Source organism: Schistocerca nitens, chromosome 5 (genome assembly GCF_023898315.1).
Source record: "Schistocerca nitens isolate TAMUIC-IGC-003100 chromosome 5, iqSchNite1.1, whole genome shotgun sequence".
In the NCBI taxonomy this organism is placed as follows: Eukaryota; Metazoa; Arthropoda; class Insecta; order Orthoptera; family Acrididae; genus Schistocerca; species Schistocerca nitens.
In genome coordinates this window covers 174511227-174534264 of record NC_064618.1, presented here as the reverse complement: position 1 = coordinate 174534264, position 23038 = coordinate 174511227, and positions in this window count along the sequence as shown.

Below are 23038 nucleotides of genomic sequence, written 5' to 3'. Positions count from 1 at the left end.
CCACTTGACTGCCCAACGCCCTGCGTCCTGTCCCCATCCCGGCCACGCCTGAGCTCGCGTCCACCCCTTCCGACCCCTCCAGACATCATCGTGGCACTCGACTTGTTACTGGTAGCGTGGAATTCCACCGTACCGTTCGACTAAGCACAGCATATACAAGTAGTTGGTGTATCCAGGAATTGGGCTTTGGAGCCACGCCCTGGCTCGTGTACCATAGCACTCAGCCTGACTGCACACTTGGCCCACTGCCACACCATGATGTATGAGCAGGAAGAGGAGGAAACTGCAACCACACAGTACTTAGATGGCAGTGCTGTCTCAAGACATACGACTTGGCTTCATATTTCATACTTTTTTAGTACATAAATAAAAAACAAAACTAATTTTCAGTGTTAGGTAATTACTTTTGGCAATTTGAAGACATACATTTTTTAACTGGTACAAATTGTCCGCATACAAACAGGCACAGACAGTTCCACAGATTTCTGGATTCACATTTCCATGTTGTACAATTGTTGATTGAAATATTACAGCAATTTTGCAGCCTCAACATGGTCAATTAGAAATTATGTCTAAGCACAACAATGTAAACGCCTTGGTCAGCCGTAATCTAATAGCATTTGTCTTTAAAATGCTCATCAATTACTTATGTCTGCGCTTGTACAGGGTTGCTTTCAACTGAAACTGCAAAAGTCTAGAAAACAGCTGAAAAACTGATGTAATGCTGTTATTGTCCTAAAACTTTTAGAAAGCCATCTTTGTAATGCTTTTAACACCACAGATGCCACAACGAATTCTTTAATCCTCGCATTTTCATTAACACCAGTGATCTTAGTTAACCGGAGTGTGTTTTCTGTCAGAAAACGTCCCTTCTACAAGGCGATTTTCTTTCTAAATGCATCCCCCTGAAATCAGAAATAAGTTGTTCTTTTAGCATGAGTGTCGTAATATGGGCTGTGTGCAGTAAAGTACACTTAATGTGTGAGAGCTGCAGTCCATCTCAGATCTACCTTAGTACCTGCACTACTTTCTCCTTCATAAATTGAACAAAACCGGATTTAAATCGTGAAACCGTACCAGCCATGCGAACTGTCTTTACCAATTCACCTTGCAGTGATATAGAATGTCAATGTGTTAGAGCACTTACCCGCGAAAGGTAAAGGTCCCGAGTTCGAGTCTCGGTCCGGCACACGGTTTTAATCTGCCGGGAAGTTTCATATCAGCGCACACTCCGCTACATAGTGATAATCTCATTCTGGAAACATCCTCCAGGCTGTGGTTAAGCCATGTCTCCGCAATATCCTTTCTTGCAGGAGTGCTAGTTCTGCAAGTTTCGCAGGAAGAGCTTGTGTAAAGTTTGGAAAGTAGGAGTCGAGGTACTGGCAGAAGTAAAGCTGTGAGGACGGGGCGTGAGTCGTACTTGGGTAGCTCAGAAGGTAGAGCACTTGCGCGCGAAAAGCAAAGGTCCCGACTTCGAGTCTCGGTCAGGCACACAGTTTAAATCTGCCAGGATGTTTCATATCAGCGCACACTCCGCTTCTGAGTGAAAATCGTATTCGGATATAGAATGTCTCCATAATTGTCTCTCAGTTTCTACAAAAATTGTTGCATGTGACAGTCAAATAATTCATGCGACATTTGCTGCTTGCACCACAAATTTCTTCACATGTTCTGCGCTTACAACTTTACAACAAAGTGCTTCTTAATGTACAGAGCACGGTACCGTATCTGTCGATAGTTACAGTTTTCTGCTCTTCCATTGTCAACTAAACCTCTCCATTTTTTTCTGAATGGTATTGTTATGTCGTTCATAGCAAATTTTCAGTACTCGCTCATTCCGCTGTTGCGTCATTCCCATTCATTTTTAAAAGCATGTCACGACAGATCGCTTGACAGCTTCTTTTTCTGCAAACAGCCACTGGACGTGTGAACAGCCTTCATTCCACGAACAAATAGCAGAGGGTAAACAGAGCACACAACGCAGTTATGCCGAACTGAATGTAGTTGTACGGACCGACAAATTCCGCACCGCTACATTAAATGATATTCCTCGCTGTACCGAATACTTCCGAGAAGGTGCGACAGGCTGAGCCTCGGCCCACAATTGGCTCGCATGCGGTTAATGACACTGTTGCTGGTCCTAGTACACGGAATGATCTTTTTAAAATGGTTCTGAGCACCATGGGTCTTAACATCTATAGTCATCAGTCCCTTAGAACTTAGAACTACTTAAACCTAACTAACCTAAGGTCAGCACACAACACCCAGTCATCACGAGGCAGAGAAAATACCTGACCCCGCCGGGAATCGTACCCGGGAACCCGGGCGCGGGAAGCGAGAACGCTACCACACGACCACGAGCTGCGGACGAACTTTTTAAACAGCGCCGTTGTACCACCGAGTGTAATGTCACAATCTGACGTACAGGTCACCGTGAACAGTTAGAAAAGTGCTCACTCCAACGGACACTGGGAAAAACTTTCCAAACACACACTTCAAAAAAAGCTTTGCATCACCTCGGTTCCGAGAGTTCCGGAACCTGTAGAGAAAACTGGAACAGAGATCAACATAAACATCATTTCCGCACATTTGTTTGCTGATGAAAACCACACATTGCTTATTGTACCAACATACAGCGAGACCGTTAGAGGTGGTGGTCCAGATTGCTGTACACACTGGTACCTCTAATACTCAGTAACTTCCACCTTGCTGCACTCGCTGGACAGGGTGTAAGGCGTTCAGCCTGACCTGGTTGCCTCCAAACACGTCTCCGACCATTGTCTGGTTAAAGGCATGTTCGACACTCATCGGTGAAGAGAACGTGATGACAATCCTGAGCAGTCCAATCGGCATGTTGTTGGGCCCATTTGTACCGCGCTGCATGGTGTCGTGGTTGCAATGATGGACCTCGCCACGGACGTCGGGAGTGAAGTTGCGCAACATGCAGCCGACTGCGCACGGTTTGAGTCGTAACACGACGTCCTGTCGCTGCAAGTAAAGCATTATTCAACATGGTGACGTTGCTGTCAGGGTTCCTCCGAGCCATCCACTGCAGTAGTAGCGCTCGCGCGGCCTGAGCGGGGCATGTCATCGACACTTCCTGTCTCTCTGTATCTCCTCCATGTCCGAACAACATCGCTTTGGCGAAGAGTTCTCGGGCTTCCAGCCGGGTGGCGGTGACTTCAAATTGCGACGTTTCGACGAGTGACATACTCGTCATCTTCTGGCGAAGTGCCGAGACTTTGCGGATGCCGGTCCCTTTGTACCTGCGGCGTGCCCCCCACCACCTGGCCGCGGGAGGCTGGGTCCAGTGGAGCCGGCGGGCGTGGTGAAGGGGGAAGCGGGTGCGCCGCTCGTGTATCTACGGCCGATTCTGGACAATATCAACTCGCACAGTTGTGGACTGGCCAAATACCTGGCGACACTATTAAAACCACTGGTGGGACACTGCAGTCATCACGTGGAAAACTCCGCAGATTTCGTAAGAATACTGAAGGACATCCGAATACAGAGTGATGACCTACTCGTGAGCTTCGACGTCACCTCCTTGTTCACGAAAGTACCGCTACAAGACGCCTTGGCGCTCCTTAATCAGCACTTCGAGCCTGAAACAGTGAAGCTCTTTGAATATGCACTTACGACCACCTACTTCAAGTGCAATGGAGAGCATTATGAACAAGTGGATGGAGTGACCATGAGATCCAGGGATCGCGAATCTTTATATGGAACACTTCGAGGAGGTGGCACTACAAACTGCTCACCGTAAACCCACGCACTTCTTCCGCTACGTGGACGACACTTTCGTGATATGGCAGCATGGAAGGCAGGCACTGGAGGAACATGGACCACCTAAACGGCATACATGAAAAAAAAAAGAAGTTAGTGATGCAAGCCTATGACCGGGCTAATGGCTTGACTGTAAGAAGATTGCAGCCTTTCTTCCCTACACCACCTGGAGGGAGAAGGTGGTGAGCCTCCTTTTACCCCGATAGAACGAAGAAAATACCAGCCTTATCCGGGTTTTAATTTGGGACCTACATGGCAGGAGTCTACAGCTATACGCGCTGGACAACAACGGCCACAACGCGTTAGTACTGTAAGTTAAGGTAAACATCGGTATTATTTTAAAAATTTTAATATATATGCCACAAGATTAAGTAGTATTTCAATTTGTTAAGAATCTAGAAATAGCCTTTAGTTCCCACACCCTTGATGAGTTTACCTGCTCTCAGAATTCTATGCTTGGTATTTGTATTTGTGGTTTACATCTACATCTACATCTACATTTATACTCCGCAAGCCACCCAACGGTGTGTGGCGGAGGACACTTAACGTGCCACTGTCATTACCTCCCTTTCCTGTTCCAGTCGCGTATGGTTCGCGGGAAGAACGACTGTCTGCAAGCCTCCGTGCGCGCTCTAATCTCTCTAATTTTACATTCGTGATCTCCTCGGGAGGTATAAGTAGGGGGAAGCAATATATTCGATACCTCATCCAGAAACGCACCCTCTCGAAACCTGGCGAGCAAGCTACACCGACGTCACCTCCTTACATTTTGGGTCGTTTCGATAGGCCCATAATCTAGTTTCTTCAATTTCATCTGCCTTCACCCCTTTGTTCTTTTCACTACTAGTATTATATACCAACAGGTATAAGTAGGGGGAAGCAATATATTCGATACCTCATCCAGAAACGCACCCTCTCGAAACCTGGCGAGCAAGCTACACCGACGTCACCTCCTTACATTTTGGGTCGTTTCGATAGGCCCATAATCTAGTCTCTTCAATTTCATCTGCCTTCACCCCTTTGTTCTTTTCACTAGTAGTATTATATACCGACATTGATTAAGTTCAAAAACTTCGAGTCACAGTGAACTTATTAAGCGATAGTTTCTTTATATACTGAAAACTCCCCGCTGTGCGGCTGCGAGTTATCCGATCTGTGGATTGTCCATGTGTTGTTCCCATTAAAAAAGTACTAACTGAAACAGAACCTGAAATATTTTGTCATAATTTTCATTTATAACACAAATTTCTGGCTGCGAACTCGTTACCAATTAAAACAGAGCGAGAAGTATTTTGTTAAAATTTTCGTTTACAACACAAATTTCGGGTTGCGAAGACGTAAACGACGGAAACATCCTCTGAATCGGGGTTTGAGCTACTAAGTGCCGCAGATATAGGGAACAAAGCGTGTTCGTTAGATGAAGAGGTCGAAGATTAGGCAATCAATGACCATATTATCGATCACGCCGAGGGTCAGTTTTCGTGACCGGTGTCGCTGTTCTTAGTCAAGGAGCTGCTCAGCTGGCCGCTTGCCAAAAGCACTCTGCAGACTCGGACGGTGACCCATCCAAGTGCTAGCCAAGCCCGATAGCGCTTCACTTTAATGATCTGATGGGAACCGAGGTCACCTCTGCAGCAAGGCGGTTGGTGTCATTAGAAAGTACAGGGCAAACCTCATTTGACCATGTTTCGACTCTCTCGAAAATCAGAATCGTTGTCAGAAAATATCGAGTCAAAACCACACATTTATAACACAAATAAATCTTAAAAGTAAACTGACAGCAAGTGGAACGAAATACTGTACGTTTTAACTGTAGTTTGGTAACAAGTTGTACGTTTCTGACGAGCAACGTGTAAGTAATGCACTGGGGTTCTAAATATCACATTTAGTAGGTTTTGTTAGTACACTGAACAGCAGTTTGCGGTATAAGAAACAAGTGTATTATGGATTATCAGTGTTTTTCGGTTATCGTTGGAGTCTCATGTTCACATTAATAAGGGTATTTGGGAACTAAAAAGTGCTTCTTCTATTCACATTTTTCTGCTCCTATACTGACTCGACTACTTCTGTCTGTAGATGCACTCTTCTTTATAACAGATTTTTTTTTCCTTCCTTTGGATCTCGAGGGCTGTTATGTATACTTCTTTCCTAAGACTGCTCCCATCTTCATTAACTACTTCACAAAGCATATCTTTAGAAGAAACGTGAGGCCGCTAAACCTTATACAAACGTTTAAACATATTTGTGACGCCAAATCAGGCAATGAAGAGGTCTTAGTACAAAATATGGTGCTATGCAATCTGAGAAAAGTGCGTTGGAATGCTCCTCGACCGAACTTACGAAGCGTTCGCCGACAGCTCGATCGTTTAACATTTGCCGCTGCGGTGACAGATGAGCAGTAAACTTATTATGCACGACAAAATGAAACGTGGAATTGCTTTGTTCTGACGATGATTGCCAATAAAATACTTTCATAGGCAATTGCGTACGCAATACGAGTAGCTCAATGAGCCCAAAATACTTAACGAAGTTTGGTCAGAGCACTGAATCCAATTCGAATGCAGCGTTTAAATCGGTTTTTAAAAGCGAGGGATTTGCTGGCTGCAATCGTATGCGGGATGATCGTTAGTTTTATTTACCTTTTAAATCAGTAATCTGAAATGCGCTGGATATAAAATTATACTTCTGTGGAAACTGAAATCGAAGATAAATTGAATGTTCCTAAACATGTGCTGGAATTGATTGGTAATTTTGTGTTCCTGATGGGCTGCTTCGTAATAGAATTGTGCAGGGTCACCTCGTAACGACATGAGCCCTTCAGAGTTCAATGAGTGGCAGATAATGTCACCAAAATGCGAAACGCAACGGATGTCGTACACGTCTAGCTCGTTTTGCACAGTATGTACGGTGGAAAAGCCAGTCAATTTGCTGCATATAAAGTCTGCTTTGTGCTTGTTGTCTTATCCCATAAGGAAAGACCTCAGCTCTTCAGTTGTATCATTTGTTTGTTTTAATGTTGTAAGGCTGGTCATAACATTTTGTAGTATAGGAGAACCGACAAGTTAAACACATGTCTGTTAAAGTACCTGCACCATTGTTCGTTATTCTTTTATTCAGCGAAGGGTAAGAAGGAAGGCAACCAGTGAAGTTATAATTATGACCACACTGATTAATCATCACGTCTCGTGCGACACATGTATGAAATGTATCTTCGGAAACCGGTATAGCGTTCCGTCGACGTCATTGACAATTGAGATGCTGCATAACAGTTCAGACACAAATGGAACGGCATATATAGCGTGTCATTTGTGAAATATCCAATGCGCAACTGATCTATAGTACTTTAGCGAATACACAAGAACTGTCAAGGTTTGAACCCCGGTGATATTGAATTCGAATGGCAGTGTTTCTGTCTTAGGAGAATTCGTAAGGATTGTGTGTCGTTTACTTTCTTTACCTACTACTGTGGAAAGTAGTATCGTGTTACGTTTCTTGTGTTACAAAATGTGTGAATGGTATTGTCTGGAAAATGTCTTGCAGAGTACAGACTTCACTTTGAAGTATTTGTAAGCCTAACTCAGACACAAATACCTTTAAATTTACGTAATCAATAGCTACTGACGGACCCTTTCTGGAGTGTTCACAACAATGTGTACATGTGTATACAAAAATATATTTTAAAACCTGCATTACATAATATAAATTGCTGCCCAATTAAAACTTGAAATTTCGTATTTAACACCTTGCTACTTCCTCGCGCCCACTACCTCCCTGTTACTTTTAATAAAATTTCTGTTTTTTCCTTACAGTATATTTTTCAGAATTACTACATGTATAATTATTTAAATCCTTGTTTTTTCTACTACTATAGACTTCTTTAAATATACTAATTGTATCACATACAGCTTTTAAAATTCTTTTATTGTCTGTTTTTAATACTAACTGACCGCTGCATAACCTAGCTCCCGATTAAAATTGGTATTTCACTATAAATTTCTTCATTTTTAGTACTTGCTCATTTTAATTTGTCTGCCTTTTTAGTGCTTAAGGCTCTTAGGTTTGCCATGTCTGTTTCCTTAGCTGAACTGTCAATGTAATGCTGCAACTTGCAGGTCACTTTCGTGGTTCCTAGAGTTGCAAAGGATCAAAGAATATCTCCTTGGTGAGAGAACTGAAATGTGGGGCTGTTTTATGTAAGACAGTTGAATGTCCGAGCAGTTTTGTGCTAAAGGAGAACTGACAAGTTAAACACGTTTTGAACCAGAGGAGAAGTAACAAGATAAACACGTGTCTGTTGAACTACCTACACCAGTGTATGTTATTCGTTTACTTCAGAGAAGGGTATGAAGGAAGGCAACCAATGGAGTTAACACGCTAATGAATCAATAGTTGATGTTAAGGTTAAGTGGAACGGTATGGAACAAAACACAGGTGACGAAAGAAACGATCGTGTAAATGTTTTTCTTTTTTTATAAAATCAACAGAAATTCTGTTGCTGCAAAATTAGAAAACACTGTAGTATTAAATAGCTGCTAACAGTATGGTTTGCTAAGTAAAATAGGGCACAAAGTTTATTTCAGTCTATGCTCATATAACTTGTTCAATGCCGAGGTTACAAAAATTTCTTGTCCAATGGCTGCGTCAGTGCTTGCCAAGGATCATCATTTCTGTAGTTCTCGTACTAGACGATTAACAAAAATATAGACTACAAGCATGTTCTGACGAAGCTACTGTCTAATAAATATTTATGGACTAGTGACAATGACCGAGCGACGCAGGCATTAAACAATTACAGTAATCTTAGTTCGAAAAAAATGGTTCAAATGGCTCTGAGCACTATGGGACTCAACTGCTGAGGTCATTAGTCCCCTAGAACTTAGAACTAGTTAAACCTAACTAACCTAAGGACATCACAAACATCCATGCCCGAGGCAGGATTCGAACCTGCGACCGTAGTGGTCTCGCGGTTCCAGACTGCAGCGCCTTTAACCGCACGGCCACTTCGGCCGGCTCTTAGTTCGAAATAAATATTTGTAACTATGCATGTCTGAGTGAGAACGACACTGACTATTAATTATTTTTGGAAGCTCCATTGTGCTGTGATGATATCGTAGCTTTATTTTCCCTCGATGATTAGCACAAGATATAAGAACAGCTAAGGAAGATAATAGTTCCGCAATATAGCGTCACCTGCTTCTTGGGAAGTGGCTAGAATATCGCAGGAAAATGCAGAATTTACGTTCTTCAGTTTTAATTTCTTTTTTAGCATTCTTTTTTGCCAAGGAACCCAATTTATTTCTGATCTGATGAAAAGAAAATCGCGTTGTTGAAGGGAGAAATTGACGTCCAGTATCCTACGCTCATTGGCATTAACGAAAACGCGAGGTGTGAAGAAATCATTGAGGCCTTGAACGAATTAGAAGGGTAATTTCATAAACGTTTTGGGGACACTCGCAACCTTACATCTATTTTCGAGCGGTTTGCAGTTGAAAGCGCCCCTCTGCATGTGCAGATAGAACTGGTCGATCTGCAGCCTATTTCTCGTTTAAATGAAAATTTCCTTTACGTGAAAACTGCCCAGAAGGTTACATTGTTTTCCTCAGGGAGAGTTTCTACGACTCCGTAATGAGGCTACAAACATTCGGTCAACGTATGGGTGTGAAAGATGTTTCAATAATGAAACCAAAAATGCCACAATTAAGAAGCAAAAATCGGCGGAATTGCGTGCGCATGTCCGTAATCTGACAGTCTGTTCCAGATAAAAATCGTACTATATATTCGGTGCACCAGAATTAAATAATGCTGAAAATTTGTTTTGTTTGTGATCTATGTTGTTGAGATATTTGAAATATGAAACCAAGTACTACGCAGTGCAACTGCATTACAATTTGAATGCAGCGTGTTGACAGTTTCTCCATATTCTCGCTCAGAAGGAATGACATAGTGGTAGGAGAAGCGTGCAGCTAAGTAAGAGAGCTACAGCATGCGAGCCAGAGAACCATTCTGACACGCCGAATTCTTGGCCGTCCCTGGCCGAGTTGGACGTGAGACATCGCCTAAAAGCTTCATCCACGCTGGTCAGCACACCAGCCACCGCCATTAATCTGTGAGGCTGGTATGATTCAGGGCTGGCTCGCCTGCCAGTGACCCAGAAGCGTGCTTCAGTACTCTTGACGATGTTGCTGGGTATTTAGGTTCCACTGCAAAAGTAGGAACGGTATGAAGGCATTTGGAAATACACGCGATAATAAAAAGGTTTTAGTTACCTACTCCACAGTGGAAAGCACAGGCTGTCTAACGTGCTCGAGACCACGTCTACAACAACAACGGCTACCAGTGGAGTGCCTGTTTTAAAAAATCGTTTATCTAAGGAACAGTCATTTCTGCCTTCCAGGCAAAGCGAAGTTATACACTTCATTAGAATCCCTGCAGCCCAGCGCTAGAGACATCCATCGGGAGAGAATCAAAAACGACCGCCATCCCAACACATTGCCCCCTTTCATCACGTACAGTAACGCTATGAATATAGCAATGGCTCGTGACATAATACTCACTGGCAAGCGAAAGTAGTCCATCGTACCCACAACCGTTTCCTGTTGTTTTAGACGCACGCAGATCTCTAAATGCAGGGTGGCCGCAAGAAGTGGTGCACTTTCATTTGATTATTATTAGATTTAGAGTGCATTTACACAAACAGAACTTACAGATAACTGATCTACACACACATTGTAATTAGTGAAAAGCCAAACATAAAATATTTCTTAAAATGTCATCACACAAATAGTTTCCATCATTGGCGATGCGTTGCTGAACATGTTCGCGAAAAATCTTCATTACGTCCTCAGTCAGTTCTCGAAGGATAGTCTCTACTTTTTTCCCTATCATCAGCATTGCGGAATCGCCGTTGGGTGACTCCACACTAAAAGGTCAGGACTGCAAGATCAGGTGATGTTGGTCAAGAGCTACCACCGAATCACAAGAGTAGTTAGTGTGGAAAATGGCGCCTCCGTGTCGTCACTGAATTGTGCAGCATATGGAACGTCGCCCCATCTTTCTGAAACCGTAGACTGCAATGTCCCTACCGCGTCATGACCGGAAACCGTTAATCATGACACTCACTGGAGAGCCTCTGCTGTCTCCGTCAAAAACATGGCCCAACGATTCCAATGGATTGTACAACAGCACACTAGACGACCATCTTTAAGGTACACCGTTCCTTTTTAATTAAGGAGCTGAAGATCTGTGGCCCAGTAGTACCGCAAATTTTGTGTATTGAACAAACCTTTCATGTGATAGTTTGTCTCATCAGACATCACAAAATTTCTCAAAAATGCGTCATCCGTCATCGTTTTATCAACGTACCTTGAAACGATCCTTGTCTGGGTAACGGAAAGGGAACCTGTTCCTCGTCGCATTGCGTATTGTACAGCCGCAACTCTCTCCACACGACACAACCACTCTACTGCCTCGAAATGCTCTTGCACTGGCAAACCATCCATTCTGAACAGTGTGAAGGTCCGATTAGATGCGTCGGATGGCGCGAGCACAACTGAAAATTTGTTACTACACGTGGGCCAACATAATTTTTGTCATTCGTCTGTTTTACACGGGCGTTAGTGATTCTCGTCCCCTTTCCCGCTCTCATAAAATACACATAGCTACCAAACAGATCGTTTCGTCCCTGCGACTGAACTCCTTAAGCCAGTCTCACATTGGACGAGGCGGGTAACGTTGACGTGGATGCAAATGGGAGATCCAACCTCACGAGACACAGCGCCACTATCACGTAGGACATGCTGGTTAACGTGCTATACCATTTCGCTATCTCCAGTAGCATATGTCGGCTGTGTCTGACTCCCACACCACACAGTTTGTTTAGGGAAATGGACTCGTATAAAATCCCTACTTTAGCTCTATTAAAATGCGCTTTTCCTCCCTTGTCAATGTGCTTGTCGTGTTGTTTTGTCTGTAGTAAACAAAAATTAATACACAAATTAAAACTTCAGTATCCATGGACATGTTACAGAACGAAAAGGGAATTTCCATGTCCACTCGCTAAGAACAACAGGTTATTAAACTTCACAAAATCGACAAACTCACTCCTGAGAGAGAGCGAGAGAGTGAGTCATTTAAAATTGTTTTTTAAATATCTGGAAGACTACAAATCGGATTAAAAAAAGACTTGCTATGAAAGTTGTTCGTCTCGAAGGGGAACACCCAGCGACACCATACTCGAACGCCTCCTCCACGACTATGGGACGTGAGAGGGTAAATTCTGAGAGCTTAAAGAGGAATCCCCATTTTGGTTTCTTCAGCAAAAAATACATAACTTTTATCGTTAACACTTTGTCGTTGCGTGATGGATGGCGCTGTAACTGAAAAAATCAAATTGAGTTAAACCGTATCTCAAAAATGAGACATCAGATAAGGATCCCCCAAAGTTGGAGAGGAAGTTATTCTAAAATATCTAATGAGAAACTGGCTTTTCTCTGGATTCTTTGTCCACTGTTAGGTGTAATTTCTTGCTTAGAGGACGTTCGACTTTCCTTATTCCACTGATCGATAACACATATTATGTCGATTCAGTTGACCACGATTCGTAAAACTAGCTCCATCAGAGAAATGTATCTGCAAAATAAAATCACCATTGGCTGATAGCTGTTGTTATACCTAACTGCAAATGTTCAAGAGGATTTAGAGGTCACCCGCACGTAGTTCTTGATGCAACGAGTAAGTGATGTGTGTAGAATCTGTATTCGTGCAGTATACACGGACCATTTCATTACGAAATTCTTGAACCTCGTGCGATGTCTACGATAATGATGGAAGCATGTCTCGAGGAAAATTCAATTATAACATCTCTTGTGATTTGCCACGAACTAACGTATTTTTGACTATCAAAACCGTTTTCTCGTTGAATATTTTATAATAACTGCCTATATAACCTCCTGGGATCATAATCTGACCATTATTTCTTGCTATATCATTATTTTTCGAAGGATTTTAACACAAGTTGATTTTCTCCAACTATCGCGTCATTTATCACGTAGCAAATCATACGTTAAACAGAAAGGTTAATTTTTTTAACGGAGAATCCGAATCAGTAATAAAAATGGGGGTTACTATGTATACTATGTAAGATTTCTAGTTTGACCCCTCCAGCCACTGAGTGGGAATCGGGAGGGGTGTTAAGGAGCAAGGAGGCTAAGTATGGCGTCATAAACTGAATTTGGTGTCCCCCTTCGAAGGGAACAACTTTTATTCTAACGTTTTTTTTTTGTCCGATTTGTAGTTTTCTAGATATTAAAAAAACAGTTTTAAATACCTCACCCTGCTTTTACATAACATCGAACGATACATATAATATTTCTATTGACTTAATAAAAAATCCTATAACATTTCTAAAACCAGGAAAGATAAAAAAAGAAGTCATCATAGCAACACACAAGCCGTCTATCAATTATTACCTCTACCAACTACGGTACAATGAACTTCTAAAATAAATGAATTTGTATTTTATACGGAAGTTCTTCAACTACCAATTAAAGATTCTGTTTATTATAACAAATCGTACCAATAACGACACGTTGTCGCAAGAACCTCATTGTGCCGGTGCTTAGAAACAACGTATATTCATACAGTGCGTATTGTAATATAAAATCCACGATACAGTGGGTTTCATGTGAAAACAACGAATACTATATGGCGTCTCGCAAGTAGTGCTCGTGACACAGAGAGCGTTATTGCTTGTTATTGGTTCAGACTTTGGTAGGACGTTGCAAAAATGCAGGAATTTTCTTTGTGTTTCACCCAAGGCAGTGGTTCCTCAAAGTGAAATAACAGTAAGTGACGTCACAAATCTCGTACGTCACTCTGTAAATGCTTGTTAACTCCTGCCGTGTAAGGACGGCTTTAGTGAACGGAGCGTGGAGTCGCGTGCAGCGGCGGCCGAAGCAACAGTTCTCCGGCCACACGCAACGCAGCCGCCGCCGCCACCGTCGTGGCCGCCGCCCCCCGCGCGGCAGGAAATGCCACCCCCGCCGCCCCCGCCGCCCCCGCCGCCGTCCCACACCCTAATTACACTCGGCTCGCTCCTCTTCATTACGGGGTCAGGCGCCTCATTCACACCTGTGCGCCCCGCGGGTAATTAATACCTCCCCGGCTCCTTAGGCACGGCCTTTTAAGGGACGCGCCAGACGTGTAATCCCGGCCGGTGCTTCGTTACGGCCGTAAAGTCTGTCGCGTGTGCCGCCACCTCCTGAAGATGAGACCTTCCTGCGCGCTCCACTAGCGACCTTACGCTCCGTCTTTTGTTCTCCAGACAGTTTTCACCGTGTCGACACATAAGAAGGAGAAACACCTATGTAATCTCTAGCTGCGTGAATAGCTTACTTATCATTGAAGGAATTGATGTCGCCACCATAAACTGCTTTTAGAATATAATACGCTTTTGACTAGTAGTTTAGGTCGGAAGTACCATCTACAAGTCGAGATGCAAGTTCATCGTAACATAAGAAACAGTCTGATATTAAAACAGGCTCTCTTCGAAGAGGAATTCGTGAGTTATGGAAAATAAAATCATAGCTAAAAATTGAAAACCAAGGAAATTAGGTAGAACCGTTATTAGATTGGACTGCTTAGCTTTTGCGAACGAACTGGATCTCTCTGTCAGTAAATTCAAACACCACAAAAGCGAACAGAAATTCTTAAAGAAGCAGCAGAAACGGCGGAGCTTCAAATGTCACTTGAAACAAGAAAATAGCCGCGCGGGATTAGCCGAGCGATCTTATGCGTTGCAGTCATGGACCGTGCGGCTGGTCCCGGCGGAGGTTCGAGTCAAAAAAATTCAAATGGCTCTGAGCACTATGGCACTTAACAGCTGTGGTCATCAGTCCCCTCGAACTTAGAACTACTTAAACCTAACTAACCTAAGGACATCACACACATCGACGCCCGAAGCAGGATTCGAACCTGCGACCATAGCAGTCCCGCGGTTCCAGACTGTAGCGCCTACAACCGCTCGGCCACTCCGGCCTGCGAGGTTCGAGTCCTCCCTCGGGCATGTGTGTGTGTGTGTGTGTGTGTGTGTCTGTGTGTGTGTGTGTGTGTGTGTGTGTGTGTGTGTGTGTGTGTGTGTGTGTGTTTGTTTGTTTGTCTTTAGGATAATTTAGGTTAAGTAGTGTGTAAGCTTAGGGACTGATGACCTTAGCAGCAAGTCCCATAAGATTTCACACACATTTGAACAAAGAAGAAAATACATGTGCAGCAAGAACATGGGACTGTATTTAGGAAAATCAAGAGAGTTTCTCAGTTCAAATATTCAGATACAACCATTCGTAAACACGAGTACAAAGTGTTGGGAAAGAATTTCACTAAGATTGAAACAGCTTTCAGACTTACATGAAACATCTGTTACAAAAATTAATCTCAGAACACATCAAACTGAGGCACTGCAACAGTCGTCAAACCAGTGGTCTTTATGGGGCTGTGACTCGCATTTTAAATACAATGATAAACACAGAACAAATCTCAAAGAGAGAACGAAGAGAAAGCAGGAAAATTTTAGAGGTAAATTATACTGAAGAAGAAACGTGCATATCCACAGAGCAAATAAAGAAATTGAAAACTATGCCCTTACGCGACTTTTTTGTCAAAACTCTCACTGTCGTTATTAAAATCCAATAAATTAATATGTTAGGCCATTCTAATTAACTGCAAGCTATAAAGAGGGTTACAAGTGTGATTAAAGTTAATGTCAGTGACTGCCACATCCGATTACCGTATTTTCATATTCCTTTCTGTTTCTGGAGGACAGTGTAAATGTAGTTAGGAGGCTTATTGAGTACAAGTTGTGCAGAGGCCAGCTTAGCGGGACAGGCAGCCAGTTTCTGTTCATTAACCGGGACAGGAGGTCTTTACACCTTTGCAGACACCATCAGCGGATGGATGAGTGCAGACAGAAAGTTCGGAACAGTATACCGAAAGGGCAATTGTCGACCAAAGAAGCGCCACCTGTATTGCCCCCTATGCATTGGATAGAAACTGTGTTGAGTTTTGACTTGGGCACTATACTGGGAAACAAAGAAACATGCCATGCTCAGACAGAAGGGATGTCGCTATCGGGGTGCCTTGAAATCTGCAGGTAGTCAGTATACTGGAAACGTTAGATCTGAAACAATTTCAAGACATGGGATCCGCAGCTGTCAAGCTGGTGCCAAGTAAAATGCCGTTTTGTTGACTCCGATAAGAAACAGCAAGAGCGTTTAGCATTGGATAATATTTCTACCATAGAATACTATTAAAATGGCTTAGACATGGACAGATGGTGCAAGTCAGGAGTTGTATGTTTCTGAACTCAGCACACAAGACCCAAAAAACTGATTAATTATGTTGAATCTAAGTATGAATGGGATTTTGTTGCATTCTTAGATTCGACCTGATTAGTCATCCCTGGGTAGAATCACTGCTTTTGGCAAGCAATATCTCGCAAAACTAAAACTCTGCTCCTTGCTGGGAACGCTCTGTGGAACTTACTTCCATCCAATACTTACCAGAAGACGCTTCAGGCGAGAGAGGGACTTAGATTGTGGGACTGTACAGCCTTCGGTTGCAGAAAAGTTGGCTTAGAATATTCAATTACCATACGGGAGACTCACAGGCACCGGCAACGCTAACAAAGGAAACTCCCCCATCGCAACCGCCTCAGGTTTAGGGGTGAGATGGCCCGGTGGATAACATGTCAAAACGTGAACACGGATCGGTCATGAAAACGGAAAGAAAGTGCATTGAACTGTTACAAAAGAAGAAAAATGGAAACAGTTAACGTTCCTAGCTCAAGATGTGCAACATTGAGCAAATTCGAAGAGCCATGGTGTCGTGGTTATGAGGTCACGGTATTGGACTACAAAGCGGAAGATCCGCATTCAAATCTCCCTCGTGCCCCACATTTTTCTCAAAATTCTGAACTGTTAATTAAACATTGGTTATAGAATATTAGTTATTTAGTAAGAATATACTACCGTCGCAAATAAATGTGATGATTGATAAATAGTGGTGAAAACAGACAAGATCCCGGGTACAAACCTTCTAGTGGTTCGGACGCGCAGTAAGCGGTAGGTCCTATGCGAGAAAACCGCAATGTGGTATGTTGCTTGGAATTAACTGTCATTATAGGTCCTTCCTTACTGTTGCAAACGGCTGTTACACCACGACACAGACACAAATCTGAATACAGCGAACATACACGTCAGTGACCGGATGCATAATTCATAATTGATTTGAAAAAATGAGACACGAGGGACATTTGTATACGAATCTCTCGCTTTTCAGTCCAACACCATGAGCACATAACAACGACACCGCGGCTCTGCCATTTCGCTGTTGAGCTTGGACCGTTCACTTTTGGAATTCTGTCATTAGGTCGCCTTCTCATCTGTCTGTCTGTTCAGTACAAACTTTGCAATTTATTCTAAATTTTTTCCATGAGCTAGAGACTTGAAATATTAAATGTAGGTCAGAAATGGATCATAAAGGAATTATAATTCACTGTCTTTTCTGTACGACCCCTAGGGGTGGGGCGTGGGAGGGGGGAGTGGAAATGATTGGTAACACCTCACATATCGACTGCCCTGTACGTAGTATCAGAATGCGTTCTAGGTAGTATCCGAGGAGATGGGCTCAGCTGAGCATAGAGGAAGGAAGAGAAGACGGATCTACTTCTACATCTACATGGATGCTCTAGAAATCACATTTAAGTGCCTGGCAGAGGGTTCATCGTACCGCCTTCACAATTTTCTATTATTCCAATCTCTTATAGTGAGCGGAAAGAACGAACACCTACATCTTTCCGCCGAGCTATGATTTCCCTTATTTTATCGTGGAGATCATTTCTACCTATGTAGGTCGGCAACAAAATATGTTCTCATTCGGAAGAGAAGGTTGGTGATTGGAATTTTGCGAGAAGATTCGGTCGCAACGAAAAATGCCTTTCTTTTAATGATGCCCAGCCCAAATCCCGTATCATTTCAGTGACACTCTCTCCCGTATTTCGCGATAGCACAAAACGTGCTGACCTTCTTTGAACTTTTTTGATGTACTCCTTCAGTCCTGTCTGGTAAGGATCCCACATTGCGCAACAGTATTCTACAAGACGACGGACAAGCGTAGTGTAGGCAGTCTCCTTAGTAGATCCTCCCTATAAAACACAGTCTTTGGTTAGCCTTCCCCACAACATTTTCTATGTGTTCCTTCCAATTTAAGTTGTTCGTAATTGTAATTCCTAGGTATTTAGTTGAATTTAATACCTTTAGGTTTGAATGATTTATCGTCTAACGCAAGTTTAACGAATTCCTTTTAGCACTCATGTGGATGACCTCACACTTTTCGTTATTTGGGGTCAACTGCCAACTTTCGCACCATTCAGAAATCTTTTTTAAATTACTTTCCAATTTGCTTCGAACTTCTGATGACTTCATTAGTAGATAAACGACAGCGTCATCTGCAAACAACCTAAGACGGTTGCTCAGATTGTCTCCCAAAACGTTTATAGACATAAGCAACAGCAAAGTGTCTGTAACACTACTTTGCGGAAAGCCAGAAATCACTTCTGCATTACTCGATGAATTTCCATCAGTTACTACGAACTTTGACCTCTCTGACAGGGAATCACAAATCCAGTCAGGTAACTGAGACGATATTCCATAAGCACGCAATTTCACTGCAAGCCGCTTGTACAGTGTCAAAAGCCTTCCGGAAACCAAGAAATACGGAATCGATCTGAAATCCCTTGTCAAAAGCCTTCAACATTTCATGCGAATAAAGAGCTAGTTGCGTTTCACAAGAACGATGTTTTCTTCGAGGTACTTCATGACCTTTGAACTCAATATACGTTAGTAAATCCTGCTGTATATCGACGTCAATGATATGGGCCTGTACTTCTACAACCTTTCTTGAATATTGGTCTGACCCGTGCAACTTTCTAGTGTTTGGGTACGGATCTTTCGTGGAGTGAACGGTTGTTAAGTAGGGAGGTAATGCATCAGCATACTCTGAGAGGAACCTAATTGGTATACAGTCTGAACGAGAAGACTTGCTTTTATTAAGTGATTTAAGTTGCTTCACTACTCTGAAGCTATTTATTTCTACGTTACTCACGTTGGCAGATGTTCTTGATTTGAATTCTGGAATATTTACTTCGTCTTCTATTGTGAAGGCATTTCGGAAGGCTGTGTTTACTAACTTTGCTTTGGCAGTACTATCTTCGATAGTATGCCTGTTGCTATCGTGCAAAGAAGGCATTGATTGTTTCTTGCCGCTAACATACTTCCCATACGACAAGAATCTCTTCGGAATTTCTGCCAGACTTCGAGACAGTTTCGTTGTGGAAACTGCTATAAGCATCTCTCATCGAATTTGAGCTTGTGTAAAAGATCGCCAATCTTGGGGATTTTGTGTCTGTTTAAATTTGGCATGCTTGTTTCGTTGTTTCTGCAACAGTGTTCTGACCCGTTTTCTGTACCAAGGAGGATCAGCTCCGTCGTTTGTTAATTTATTTGGTATCAATCTTAATTTCTGCCGATACTATTTCTCTGAATTCAAGCCACACCTGGTTTACACTAATTTTATTAATTTGGAAGGAGTGGAGATTGTCTCTCAGGAAGGCATCAACTGATTTTTTGTCTCTTTTTTTCAATAGGTATATTTTCGTTTATTTTTGGTGGGTTTCGGGGTTACAACACTCAGTCTCACTACGTAACCCTGTGTTCACTAATCCCGGTACCCGTTTTGATGGTCGTTATTAACTCAAGATTTTCTGTTGCGCCGGCCGAAGTGGCCGTGCGGTTAAAGGCGCTGCAGTCTGGAACCGCAAGACCGCTACGGTCGCAGGTTCGAATCCTGCCTCGGGCATGGATGTTTGTGATGTCCTTAGGTTAGTTAGGTTTAACTAGTTCTAAGTTCTGGGGGACTAATGACCTCAGTAGTTGAGTCCCATAGTGCTCAGAGCCATTTGAACCATTATCTGTTGCTAAGAGGTCAAGTGTGTTTTCACAACCATTTAATATTCGTGTCGGCTCATGAAATAACTGCTCGAAATAATTTTCAGAGAATACGTTTAGCAAAATTTCAGATGATGTTTTATGCGTACCTCCGGAATTAAACATGTATTTTCGTCAACATATGGATTGTAAATTAAAGTTACCACAAATTATAATCGTATGAGTCAGGTACGTGTTTGAAATCAAACTCAAGTTATCTTTCAATCTTCCAGCAAACTGTATCATCTGAATTTGGAGGTCGGTAAAAGGATACAATTCGTATTTTATTCCGGCTGCCATAAATGACCTCTGCCCATATTAACTCACAGGAACTTCGCTACAAGATAAACTGCTTCTAACAGCAACAAACACGTCACCGCCAACCGTGTTAAGCCTATCGTTTCGGAAAACCGTTAGGTTTTTCGCAAAAATTTTTGCTGGGCTTATCTCCGGCTTCAGTCAGCTTTCACTGCCTATAACGATTTGAGCATCAGTGCTTTCTATTAGCACTTGGAGCTCTGGCTCTGAGCACTATGGGACTTAACATCTGAGGTCATCAGTCCCCTAGAACTTAGAACTACTTAAACCGAACTAACCTAAGGACAGCACACAAATCCATGCCCGCGGCAGGATTCGAACCTGCGACCGTATCAGTCGCGCGGTTCAGGACTGAAGCGCCTAGAACCGCTCGGCACTTGGAGCTCTGGTAGTTTCCCAACACAGCTACGATAATTTACAACTGTTATACCGATGGTTCCCTTATCTACGTTCTTCCTCTGTCCGGTGTGCACCCTTTGCGACTGAAGCCCTTCTTGTGTTTTCCCGAGAACCTCTAACCTAAAAAACCGCCCAGTCCACGCCACACAGCCCCTGCTACCCGTGTAGCCACCTCCTGCCTATAGTGGACTCCTGACCTATACAGCGGAACCCGAAACCCAGCCAACCTTTGACGCAAGTCGAGGAATCTGCAGGATACACGGTCGCAGAGCCGTCTGAGCCTTTGATTCGGCCCCTCCACTCGCCTCTGTACCAGAGGTCCGCAATCGGTCCTGTCGACTATGCTGCAAATGGTCAGTTCCGCTTTCATCTTGCAAGGAAGACTGGCAGCCTTTACCACTTCTGTTAGCCTCTCGAAACGAGATAGAATCTCTTCTGATCCAAAGTGACTCACACCCTCATTGGTATCGACGTAAGCAACAACCTGCTGTTGGCTATACCCTGTGCTCTTCATGGCATCCGGGAGGACCCGTTCCACATGTGGAATGAGTCCACCCATTATGCACACGGAGTCCACATTGGTTTTCTTTCCTTTCTTGGCAGCCTTGTCCCTAAGGGGCCCCATAACGCGCCTAACGTTGGAGCTCCCAACTATCAATAACCTCACCCTCTGTGATTGTCCGGATCTTGCAGGCGTAGTGGTTTCCTCTGAAACAGGACAGGCGACAGCATCTTACTCAGCGACAGTGTCAGCCACAGACAGCACCTGAACCCTGTTTGTCAGACATACCGGGGAGGCCCTACGTGCGGCCGCCTGGGAAGTATTTCGCCGCCTGCTAAGCCCCGGGGCGGCCTCCCACTTGGCACAGGTGAGGGGGTCAACCTCAGTGCGAGCAGTAACTGGGTTGGCTTCCGATGAGGACCGATCGGAGGAGTCTGACGTGCTGTACGTCCATTGGATCCCCACGGCCGGCCCACAACATTGGTGCCCATCCATCGCAGCCTTAAGCTGTGTAACCGAAGCCATCACAGCCTGAAGCTGAGAGCGAAGTGTCACCGATTCAGCTCGCATCCGCACACAACAATCAAAGTGGCTGTCCATACTAAATACAGTGGAAACCTAAAGTACGCAGATAAACGGACTAGCGCACGTGCTCTGCGACTCTAATGTACACCCTGACGAAAACGCAGGAACTGTGTCTGATAAATTAGATTAATACGCAGAGATTCAAAAACCTAGCTACCGAAGCACTCAGGTGAAACTAAATAATTCGCCCCTGATTAGGAGCCTGAAACATTTCACAAAATCGGTTTACTTTCCGACGGAAACGAAAACGCGAGAACTATGGCTATTAGATATTAAATTAACAAGCAGAACCTCAAGAAACTAAACTATTGAAGCACACAGATGCTATTATAAAATTCGCTGTTGGTTAGGAACTCGTAAAAGTCACAGTATCGGTTACTTCCCTGTTGCTGCTTGTGTCTCGGCCAGCTACTGCGGCCTGATGTCACTTTCTTCTGCAAAAAGCATATTTGTGCCATCAGCTGCGAAAGTTCATGGTTATTATCTACCTCATGCAAAATGTGTAGTTGATGTACAATGCTTTTCACTTTGAAGATGATTGTAACAGTCGAAACCGGTGGAGAATAAACATAAAATTATACAGCTGATAGCACAAGTATGCGTTTTCCCAATTTTTTAACAGCTGTACATAATCACCTACGAAAAGCGTTCTTGTCTATATGTTTGGGTCAAAACCCTTCAGTTTCTCTTTAACTTCCCTCTGAGCTGTAGACTAGAAATTTTAAATGTAGCTCAGAACCGGACGGCAACGCAGTCTTAATTCGTTTCCTTGTCTATTGTGTAGCGGAATTACCTTTTTTCCTATTGTTTTTCCCAATGAGCTGGAGATCTGAAACATTCAACATAGCCCAGAACTGTATGATAGTCCAACATTAACTCGCATTCTTATGTGGTGTGTGGCGAATGATATTTTGTCTATCATTGCCATATTTCCCTTTCCTTCTTGCATTCGTGAATAATGCTTAGGAAGAACATTTGCTTGTAAGCATCCATATAAGTTCAAATTTCTCTAAGTTTTAATTTGACAGTCTTTCCGCTAAGTATATGTAGGAGGAAGCATTATATTGCTTGAGTAAGGTGAAGAGAATCTGAAATAAGCCTGATGTTAAACACATGTCTCCTTGTTATTTCATCAAAATGTTCAATATGGATTGAAAAGTTTCACACACACAAGGCCAAAAATTAGAAAATAGTAATGTAAATAAAAATTAATTCTTAGTGTATCACGTTATTAGATCGGAATAAAAAGTGTAAAATAATTCCTCGTAGCCTCATACAGCGTCCTAACCCCACACAAATACGAGTAGTTCTAAAAATTTGTGATTCTCAATTTCTCTTACTTATGAAAGTACTATAAGGTTTAAGGGGAAAAAAACGTGTGGTGCATGCAGTTCACAACTGAAGCATGAATGGT